Source organism: Protopterus annectens, chromosome 7.part0, assembly GCF_019279795.1.
Source record: "Protopterus annectens isolate FY-2018-M chromosome 7.part0, PAN1.0, whole genome shotgun sequence".
Classification (NCBI taxonomy): Eukaryota; Metazoa; Chordata; order Ceratodontiformes; family Protopteridae; genus Protopterus; species Protopterus annectens.
The window spans coordinates 1,642,994,961-1,643,004,734 of record NC_056739.1 but is presented as its reverse complement, the minus strand read 5'-3'; positions in this window follow the sequence as shown (position 1 = coordinate 1,643,004,734).

Below are 9,774 nucleotides of genomic sequence, written 5' to 3'. Positions count from 1 at the left end.
AAACTTTTAGCAAAATGAAAAAAACATAAAAATGCAACCTGCTGTTAATGTACTGCAATGTGATGCAGTGATGCAAGCCTTAAATGAGGATGTGGCTGTGCATCCTAGGAGGCAGCCAGTTATTCTGAGCAAGGCTAAAACTAAACCAGTTGTCAGACCAGGAATAATCAACAGATATTTTCTAGACAGACAAATGGTGCAGACTGTCTGTAACATATGTATCCTAAACATGTCTGTGCAGACCCTGTGAGGAAACCCCATCCCCCTTGAAACCAAAGTTTGTCTTAGCTTGGGTGTACTTGCATCTGAGACATTACAGAGACACATGGGGGAAGCTGTGGGAGTACCTGGCAATAAAACTGTCAGCAATATATGGCAAGTTGGATGACTAACTACACTTCCATCCATCCCCTTGGGGTGGAGAAATATAATGCACCTTTTTACAACATAACAAACTTCCCCATGTACTTGGTGCAACAGATTCCATGCATATACCTATCAAGACACCAGTAAATCCAGAAACAGACCAATACATAAACAGAAAGGGATGGCCATCCATCACCTGCCAAACTGTGTGTGCAGCAGATGGTAGCATAACAAACATTATGGCATCACAACCTAGAAGTGTCCATGAGGCTGCTATTTGTAGGAAATGTGGACTCAGGGCTGCATTCCAGCAAGGTGAAATACCAGTTAAGTACAAGAACACAGCTAGGATGAAATCTAAGGATCCCCCTCTCAACAATATCCATTCTGATCAAAAGTGTTTTATTCCCCTCAACAGGTGACTGTTGTTATCCACTTGAGCTGTGGCTAATGACACTGTACCATGAACCATACAGTCCTGTGCAGGAGGCCTACAACAGAGCGCACACAACAACCAGAAACACTACAGAGTGTGTGTTTGGTGTATTGAAAGCTAGGTTCAGATATCTGGACACATTCAGGGGTGCACTGCAATGCAAACCAGAGAAGGCAGCAGAACATACACATGGCGGCTTCTGGCCATAGTTTTGGGTAAACTAGCCCAAGAACCACAAATATTTTGTTTATTTATTTTATTGACATTTGTTTACTGGGAAACTCCAACTGCCCATTTTCAGTAGAGGCCTGGGGGAAGCTCCAAATTATTACAAAACATTTTAAGAACAATAATTTTACAATCTTCAAAAATAAAACAAAAACGTCTGCAGTTTAAATAATTAGATCAAATTATGCATAATACAACACATTGGTTAAGAATCAGTACACGTTATATGATAATCATTTAATTTTCAGAGACACTTTAGACAGTTTGTAGAGAAATTAAAGATAAGTTAATCTAATACTAACAGTAATTGCAATATGAAGTGATGGAAAACAGGCTCATGGTGTTTAGAGAGAAAGTTAGGGAAGCGAATTTGATAAAAGTAAGGAAGTAAGTGAAGAAGGAAGAGCAAGGAGGTATAAGGAACAAAAAGGTACTTGTTCACACTTGGGGATATAGTTTATTGTGGTTTTGAGCAAGAACAGAGACAGATTTTAACTGAGAAGGTTTTTAGTGTGGTTTTGAAAGATGGGATGGAGAGTATTGACTTGATGAATACAGGTAAGGAGTTCCAGGCTTAAGCAATCTTGAGAGGACATCCCACTGTTACTGGAGGAAGGGCAAGAGGACATAAGTCACAGGCATAGGCAACATAGGGTGCGACCACAAGTGCAGGCCCAGGCTACACGGAAGTGTCTGACCCAAACATTTGAGTCATGACAAACCACATATACACACAGATCAAACATTGATGTCTAGGTGTTGCCCCATCACGGCAACACAGATTGCATCTAATGGCAACTGCCCTCTAGATGTATACACTGAGACTTACACATAACATAATCACAACATATTACAACATGAACATATGCAAATGTGTCAAAAAAACATACGTCTGTACAATATTTTAACATGAAAAAAGAGAAATCAAGCACAACATAATGCATACATTTTTATTTCAGAAAACACATAACACAGTACAGTGATATTGAAATAATATGAGCCAGTTATGTGTTCTACATGGTTGGACACACCCTAATGCAGTCTTGGTTAACTTCGCTGATGTCTCACACCATGGTCCATCTGCCACAGCCACATATAGACACATCCTGCCCAGGTTGCTCCACAATGGAGATAGTTAGGGGTACAGCACCATGTTGAGTAGAAGGAGCATGACTGCGAGTTGAAGGCCTTGTGACTGGTGGGACCTCAGCAGATGGGCTAGCAGTTGACATCTGTGCAGGTAGGACCACAGACAGGGAGTCTCAATGGCCAATGGTGGCTCTGTGGACAGGTGGCTTGCCTGTCACAGGTTGCAATCTACTGTACATAGTCATGGAATGCAACACCTGCTTGTAGTACGATACTGCTGCAGTACTCTAGAGGCCAGTGTTTCCACTGACCATGCTATAGCTAGCAGACTGTCATTCTGAGTGGCCAATGCAGCCATAATATCACCATGTCTGCGTGCTTGTCCTTCATGCATGACACATAACTGATGTGCCACATGAGCTGTGGCACAGGCAAGTGCATGGCCATTTGAATGATTCCATTGCTGTGATCATTTGTTTGCATGCAGCAGGAGGCAGACATCCTCTGACACCTGTCCATGTACAGCATCTGCTTGCCTATGTCTTCAGCAATGCCCTGTGTCTGTTGTGTGAATCTGCCAGCAGCAGTGCCTCCAGCTGTGGTGTATTGATCAATGGCCTCACCATGTTCAACCTCCACTGTGCCATCATCCTCTGAAAGCATCGACAAGTGGATCTCCTGTATCTGAGGATACACCCGATGCACCTGAAGGGGCTGTATAGACAAATATTGATAAAAATGTCAGGAATCACACGTGCTACACATTGTTGAAAGCTCTGGCAATGTTACTGTAACATACCTGGTCTTCCTGAACTTGATAATCCGTGGCTTGCCCCTCCACTAGATGTACCTATAGAGTTCAATGTTAGTAAAACAACAATATAACAGTAAACAATGGTGCCATTAAATGAGTTTGAGGCACTAACAAGGTAGTGTGCACAGCAACAGTATGGAGGCACTCACCTGCTGCTCCCTGGTGTATCCCCGAAGTAGATGGATCTGTGGATATTAGTGCAGTAACCATTACAAATGTTGTTTGCACTGTTGTGTCTGTAACTCGGATATACCAATACATGTAGTTATACATATGTTCATCATCCTTACACTGTGTGGAAGTGTGTTCATGGGTCAACTCTGCTGCTGCAAAACATAAACAGCAATACGTGAATATGCATGTTCAAGGACTATGCAGTGAGTGTCACAATGCATATCCCTGCAATGGTCATAAATACATACTTGTCCATCCTGGAACTCCAACTTTAATCTCACCACCAGAGATTCATTGTTCCCTTCTTGGTGCATGCAATAAGGCCAAACAATTGTGATGTCATCACTGATGGCATCCCTCATTCTCTGAGAATGTGTTACTCTGTTGGTGGCTGCATGCATTAAGGCCAAAAAAGTTGTGATGTCATCACCAATGGCATCCCTCATTCTCTGATAATGTATTACTCTGTTGGCTGCATGAAGAAACATGTCCAAGCAGCATCATCTACAGGCCTCATGGGATCAGTTTTGTCCTCCAAATTCATAGATCATGTTGGTGAGGTCTGTCCAGATTTAATTTCTCCAAACAGTATCACCTGAATGGCCTAAGAGTCGCCCTTCATGTTGGCAGAGAGCACCCCTAGTATGTTTGGCCATCTGAAAAACATTGATAAACATGATAATATTTGTGATTGAGCACATTTTTGCATTTGATTCTGTGAACAAAATATGTCAACATAAACACTGTGGATTCCTGTGCAATGCAAAGATCTGTGTAACACTGTCTGTGATAAATACTAACATGTTATCCTTCTCAACTATAGTGAGCATCATCTGCTCTCTCAGAGCCTTATTCTACATCTTTCTGCTTTTCCTCTGATAGTAAATCTATCATAGGAATCTTAAACTTAGGAATATCTTCTAAAATTTAATATTATTTTGTAGTGAATGAATGTATCCTATCTGTTAGTTAATATGTATGTCAAAGTCTCTTCTATGGAAATTGTATGTCAAAAGTCTGTCCTTAAAGCTATGTTTTGTAAAAAATTTTTCTCTTGGAGCTTTTCTCCCCGGGCCTCCACTGAAAATGGACTTGTAATCCAGTTGGACTCTCCCAATCAACAAATGTAAAATAAATAAATAAATAAATGACATGTAAAAAGTAACAACAATGCCTTCATACAAACCATTTGCATAATCAACATAACTTGTAAAACAGCATTATGCCACTAGAGTCTGCTTGCATTTCAACTTAAAATATTAAATCAATTAACAATTAAACAACTTATGGAAAGTGGCAGAAAACCTCAGGATCCCTAGGCAGTACATGATTTAAGAATGTCTGTAATATCAGTGTCACATACTAGATATGGATACTATTGTATTCCATACATTTCTGTAGTTAGACCACAGAGTGCAAGGAATTACCAGTAAGAATTTTGGATGATCTGTAGATCCTCCTCCTCCATATACTGTTATCACTTACAGTGGAAGTCTGTCTATATAACTGCATATAGGACTGAACTAAAATATTTAGAAGAATAACACATGTATGCATACATTTTTCTCACAACATGGCTGCAGGACCTTATAACAACCTCTTTTAAACTTAACATTTTGAGTAAATATGACTTTAAACATCTAACTTTTGAAATGGTTATCTTTAACAGATTTACTAATTACCACTACCGAACTTCTACCAATTGCCAATGTACCTCTCACTCAGAATCATATAATCAAAGTACATCTTGTGTGCACCCAGCTTCAAGTACCATTTTCATCATACATAATTAATGGGCTTCATTAAAATTCAAGTTTTTGGAATCCCATTGGTGCACATCCATGTAAATTGCTGTCATGCACTGCAACACCCAGGTGTACCGTGTTAACATCCAATAGGTATCAATAACATGGCAAGTGCTTGTTATCTTCCAATAATCTCAGAACATGACATTGGCGCTACTTTCAAATATTGATTAGATACATTTGCTGATCATACCATTGCTAACTGTGAACTGAATGGTACCTGAGTTAGCTTTTTTGTATGTTTCGGATTTTTTCTATTTGAGGATCATGATGGCTACTTTGAGGATGCTGAGACATGTCCATGCGCTCAACTGGACTGACGAGGAGTAGACCCAGATGTTGATGGTCTATGCCAGATTGATGTAGAGGTTGAGAGACAGGCCCAGGAACTTTACTATGATTGACATGTGGAGCCAGATCGCTAGGGAGCACCAATGGAAGGCGGGGATCTACCACACTGTAGTGCAGGTTTATCACTGCTGTGATGACCTGTATTGGAGGGACACAAGTATAACTTCAAAGGAGGGTCAATAAATTGTGGAGGCAGCCTGTAGATCCCTATAGTAAGTATCAATATTCTACATATACCTGAGCATAGCTATAGGTTTTACAGATACTTCTTTGAAAAAATTTATATAAGATAGATGTTTTTATAACCATGTAGTGGCTGCTGTGAGAATTATCTTGTGGAGATAATTTGGTGGAGTTTGTAAATAATGCTCTCTTAACTTTGGGTTCAATACCTATGAAGTTATTTTATTTAATAATTGAATAATATTCATAACCATGTTCTTTGCAGATGTACATATGTTGTACAACATATAACTTCTTAATTTCACATTGCCTCTGTTGTCATCCCTCACAAACACCAGTAGCTCCTAGGCTGCAGATGACTGTGCATTTTATCATTTTCTGTTGTAGTCCCACTGTATTACCTATTTGATCTTTACAAGCTGGAAGGCAAACACATATATAACTTACTTACATTATTCAAGTACTCAGACACTTCTTACTTACATTATTCAAGTACTCAGACACTTTTATTTATTTTAAACATTAATGCCCATACCATTGCTTAAATATATGTTTTTAGTTATGTGTTGCTAGCTGTTATGTCTTCACTATGACAGTTGTTAAAATTGTTTGCATTTTCTGCATTTTTCCGTTTATCTCAGGATTTCTAATGATCACCTGCAGGACTTGTGTTCTGAAATGAAAGACTTGCTGAATGGTAGCTCGGCCTATAAAGCAACTGGCCAGCATGTCTAAATTTTGGGGTGTTATGGGCTACAAACCACATATGGAAACCTGTTACCTTGGTTAACTGCACCCAAATGTTCATATTGCAATACTTTATATTAAGGTTTATGTTGTGCACGGTAATGACTCGCTGATCTAGTCTTTGAATTTCTATGAATGACATCATAATCTGTAATGGTATGAGGACATCAGTTGTTGAACAACATTGCTTGGAGAGCAGTACCTGTTTGTTTATAAGTAGCTTGTACTGACTGGTGGCTCAACTTGTAAGGAAACAAACATGCATGTCGATATTCCCATAGCATTCATTTACCACAGCATATTATACTTACTGACATTTATGCATATTTTGAGTGTTATTAATAACTCAGTTATTTGTCGAATTCCTACTAATATATCCATAATCCATAACATTTTGTTAACATTATGTATTAACAGCAGGAGCAGTACATCTTCATAAATCCTGTTATATGTCTGAGCAATTTTTAGGTTAATATCGTATATATTTTTTTAAATGCTATGAAGGTCTATAGAAGTCAATAGTAGAACATAATCAGCCTCAAATATTGAGGGAGTATGATGGCCACACTAATAGCTGAAACGAAGACCAGGAAAGATGTATCATTTAACTAGTGATGTGCAATTTAACAAGGAATAATGGTCCTCACATATACCTTTCTGTATCTGTAATGTACAACAGGTATGGTTCTGTTCGCATGAATGTAATTTTCAGTTTGGTAATTTTCAAACTGACATGTTTATTAGTTAGAATGTAGGCATAACCACCATGTATCAGTAAGGTAAGTGAAATCATCAAACAGTAACTGTCATTACAACTGTGTATAAATTCTGACACTATTGATATATTACATATTTTTAATCCTGCTGTGTCAGTCTTAGCACTGCTGTTTGCAGACTGTGTGACATGGCCTGCAGTTCAACACTGGTATTGCACCTGCATTAGACACCATGAATGTGTTTGTAAAAACACAGTTATAGTCTAGGTTGGCTGACACTTGAGCAAGTCCCCATTTGATAGCAGCAGTTCATAATTAGCATACCCTGGAGGTCAACATTGGTAATGTATCTGTCTCCAACCCCTTGGTTGTTTTTTTTTTCTAAAACACTTTTATAGCCTAGGTTGACTGACACTTGAACAGCTATTTGATTCCAACAGTTCATTATTAGCAAGCATATTCACAAAGTTTTGTTTTTTCAGGCCACTGATTCCTGTTTATTTTTGAAGATAATGTATTCAGTTATATATATATATATATATATATATATATATATATATATATATATATATATATACAATATTGTTATTAATAGATATATTAGATTCTGAAATGTCTAAGGTTGTGTTGATTGAACATATCACATTGTTTTAGTGCTGTACTCATTATATTGAGGTGTGTCCGGCCAAATATCATGCTGCCTGCCTCAGAAGTTTGTCATATTGTTTTCCTACTGTCCACATTATTGTTCGATACCTTTCACCTCATTTTTACGATGGCATGTTGTGACTGCTGTTATAAATCACTGAATGCAGACAGTAAAATATGTTTATTAGAACCTTCAGATATTTTTCCAAAGCTAATGACCCATATGTGTGTGTCTAAGCATATAGAATTGTTCAGAAAAGAATATTGCTGTCCTTTTTTTTTTTTAGGAGTATGACATATAGGGCCATAGATAACTCTGTCCATGATAGATGTGCCTCTGTCCCTGTGTAAATTGCCTTCATAATGGTATTGTGTTGTGCTATGATATTTGTGGGATTGTTCTGCATAATAGACATTCCCCAGCTCCAGGATTTAATAAAATTCATGTAGGCATAGTACAGAGCCTACATGGACTGTTACCATGACCGTGTACATGGTTCTGCCTTGACAGTGCACCATGCATATTAATGATGATGTGTTGCCGAGGAACTTGGGTATTGAATTGGTCTAGGGAGAGGTGTAGTGGTGACCTTGTCTGCAGATGAGGAGGAGACTCCCTGGACTGTCCTTTAGTGTTATATTAATTTTTATTTTTTTTAAATAAAAAAAATGTTTGCATGGCCCAGAACACAGCAATGCTAAGTGGTGCCCACATAATGTCTAGACATCTAAAAATAGAAACCACATGCATTTAATTATTTATTTAAATGTATGTTTAAGAGTATCTGAGCATGTTTGCACAGCAGTGTGGCATGCTGCTCAGCACTACTGATAGGTAGCTCAGTATTATATGTAAAGGTACACCCGATGTCTGAATATCCACATAGTTTAATGGGTAGAGTCATGGCTCCATGTGTAGTAGGTAAAGGGTTTGAATACATGGAAGGCAAATAAGTATGTGATTTTAAAATACACATTCTGCATATTCTTTTAACATATAGCCCTGCTGCACTCTACTAAGCTCTGGTGAGACCTGCTAAGACCTGCTAAACACCACATAAACATGACAACGGCTGCCAATGTTTATGTCCTGCTTGGCATTGCTTAGCTGGTTTGCACACTGCTAAGCTCTGCTAAGACTCCGGTGCTGACTGTTTTCATACATCTGAGCTCAGCTGCACTTGTTTGCACAGAGCTAAGCAAAGCACCACTTTTTTGAATGTTGCTCAATGATGTCTAAGAGCAGGAAAACAGCCTATATTAAGCCCAATAGGTGGAAATACAGCAGAATAAATTGGAGTTCTGTCTCTGAAGGGTACTATGGCTGGTGTTGGTGTAGGTGTGCACTTTTGGGTGTTCTGGAGTCCAGGGTCATGGTTGGACTCCTAGTAAAAAAACATGAAGACCGACTGCTGCAGGGAGGTTTCCAGGGCTCTGTGTGCAAGGCAGAGGCCTGTGATCAGCTGGGAAGGGAACTAGCTAGTGTAACTGGTATCCCCTGCACAGCGGGAGCAGTGCCGTCACCACCGTGATGACCTGAAGTGGAGAAACAGGGTTCTTTTTGGGCACCTGGGTCCAAGACCAAGAAGTTCAGGTGGGGAATGACCCACAAGTATGTAAGTATTTTAACCTCTGTTTCATCAATATCTAATCTGCAAAACTGGTATGCATAATGATGTGCTTCTCTCCCAACAGCTGCAGAGCACAGGACCTGCAATGTCAAGTTGCATGCTGGGAGCCTGGTCACGTTGCGCCGTGAGTGTGGTGAGTACGGATGTATTATGCTAACTGTAGTGAAATAAGCAAGAAAGGGTAAGGCATTAACTGCATGACAGTATATTCAATAAAGTCTGTAGTGCAATAAATGTGGAATTAGAGCTGTATTGCAAGCAATGAATAAATGCCAACTGTTGTGCAATAAAAACACAAAACAGTACCAGGAACTGCATTAAAGTATATACAATAAAGTTTGTAGTCAAATAATTGTGGAATAACAGCTGTTTTGAAAGAAATGGATAATGCCAATTGTTGTGCAATAAAAACACAAAACAATACCAGAAACTGCATTAAAGTATATATCGTAAAGTCTGTAGTGCAATAATCGTGGTATGAGAGCTGTTTTGAAAGAAATGAATAATGTCAGCTGTTCTGCAATAAAACATGAATCCATATCAATAACACCATGGAAAATGGTGTACATTGGGATTGTCTTGTTGT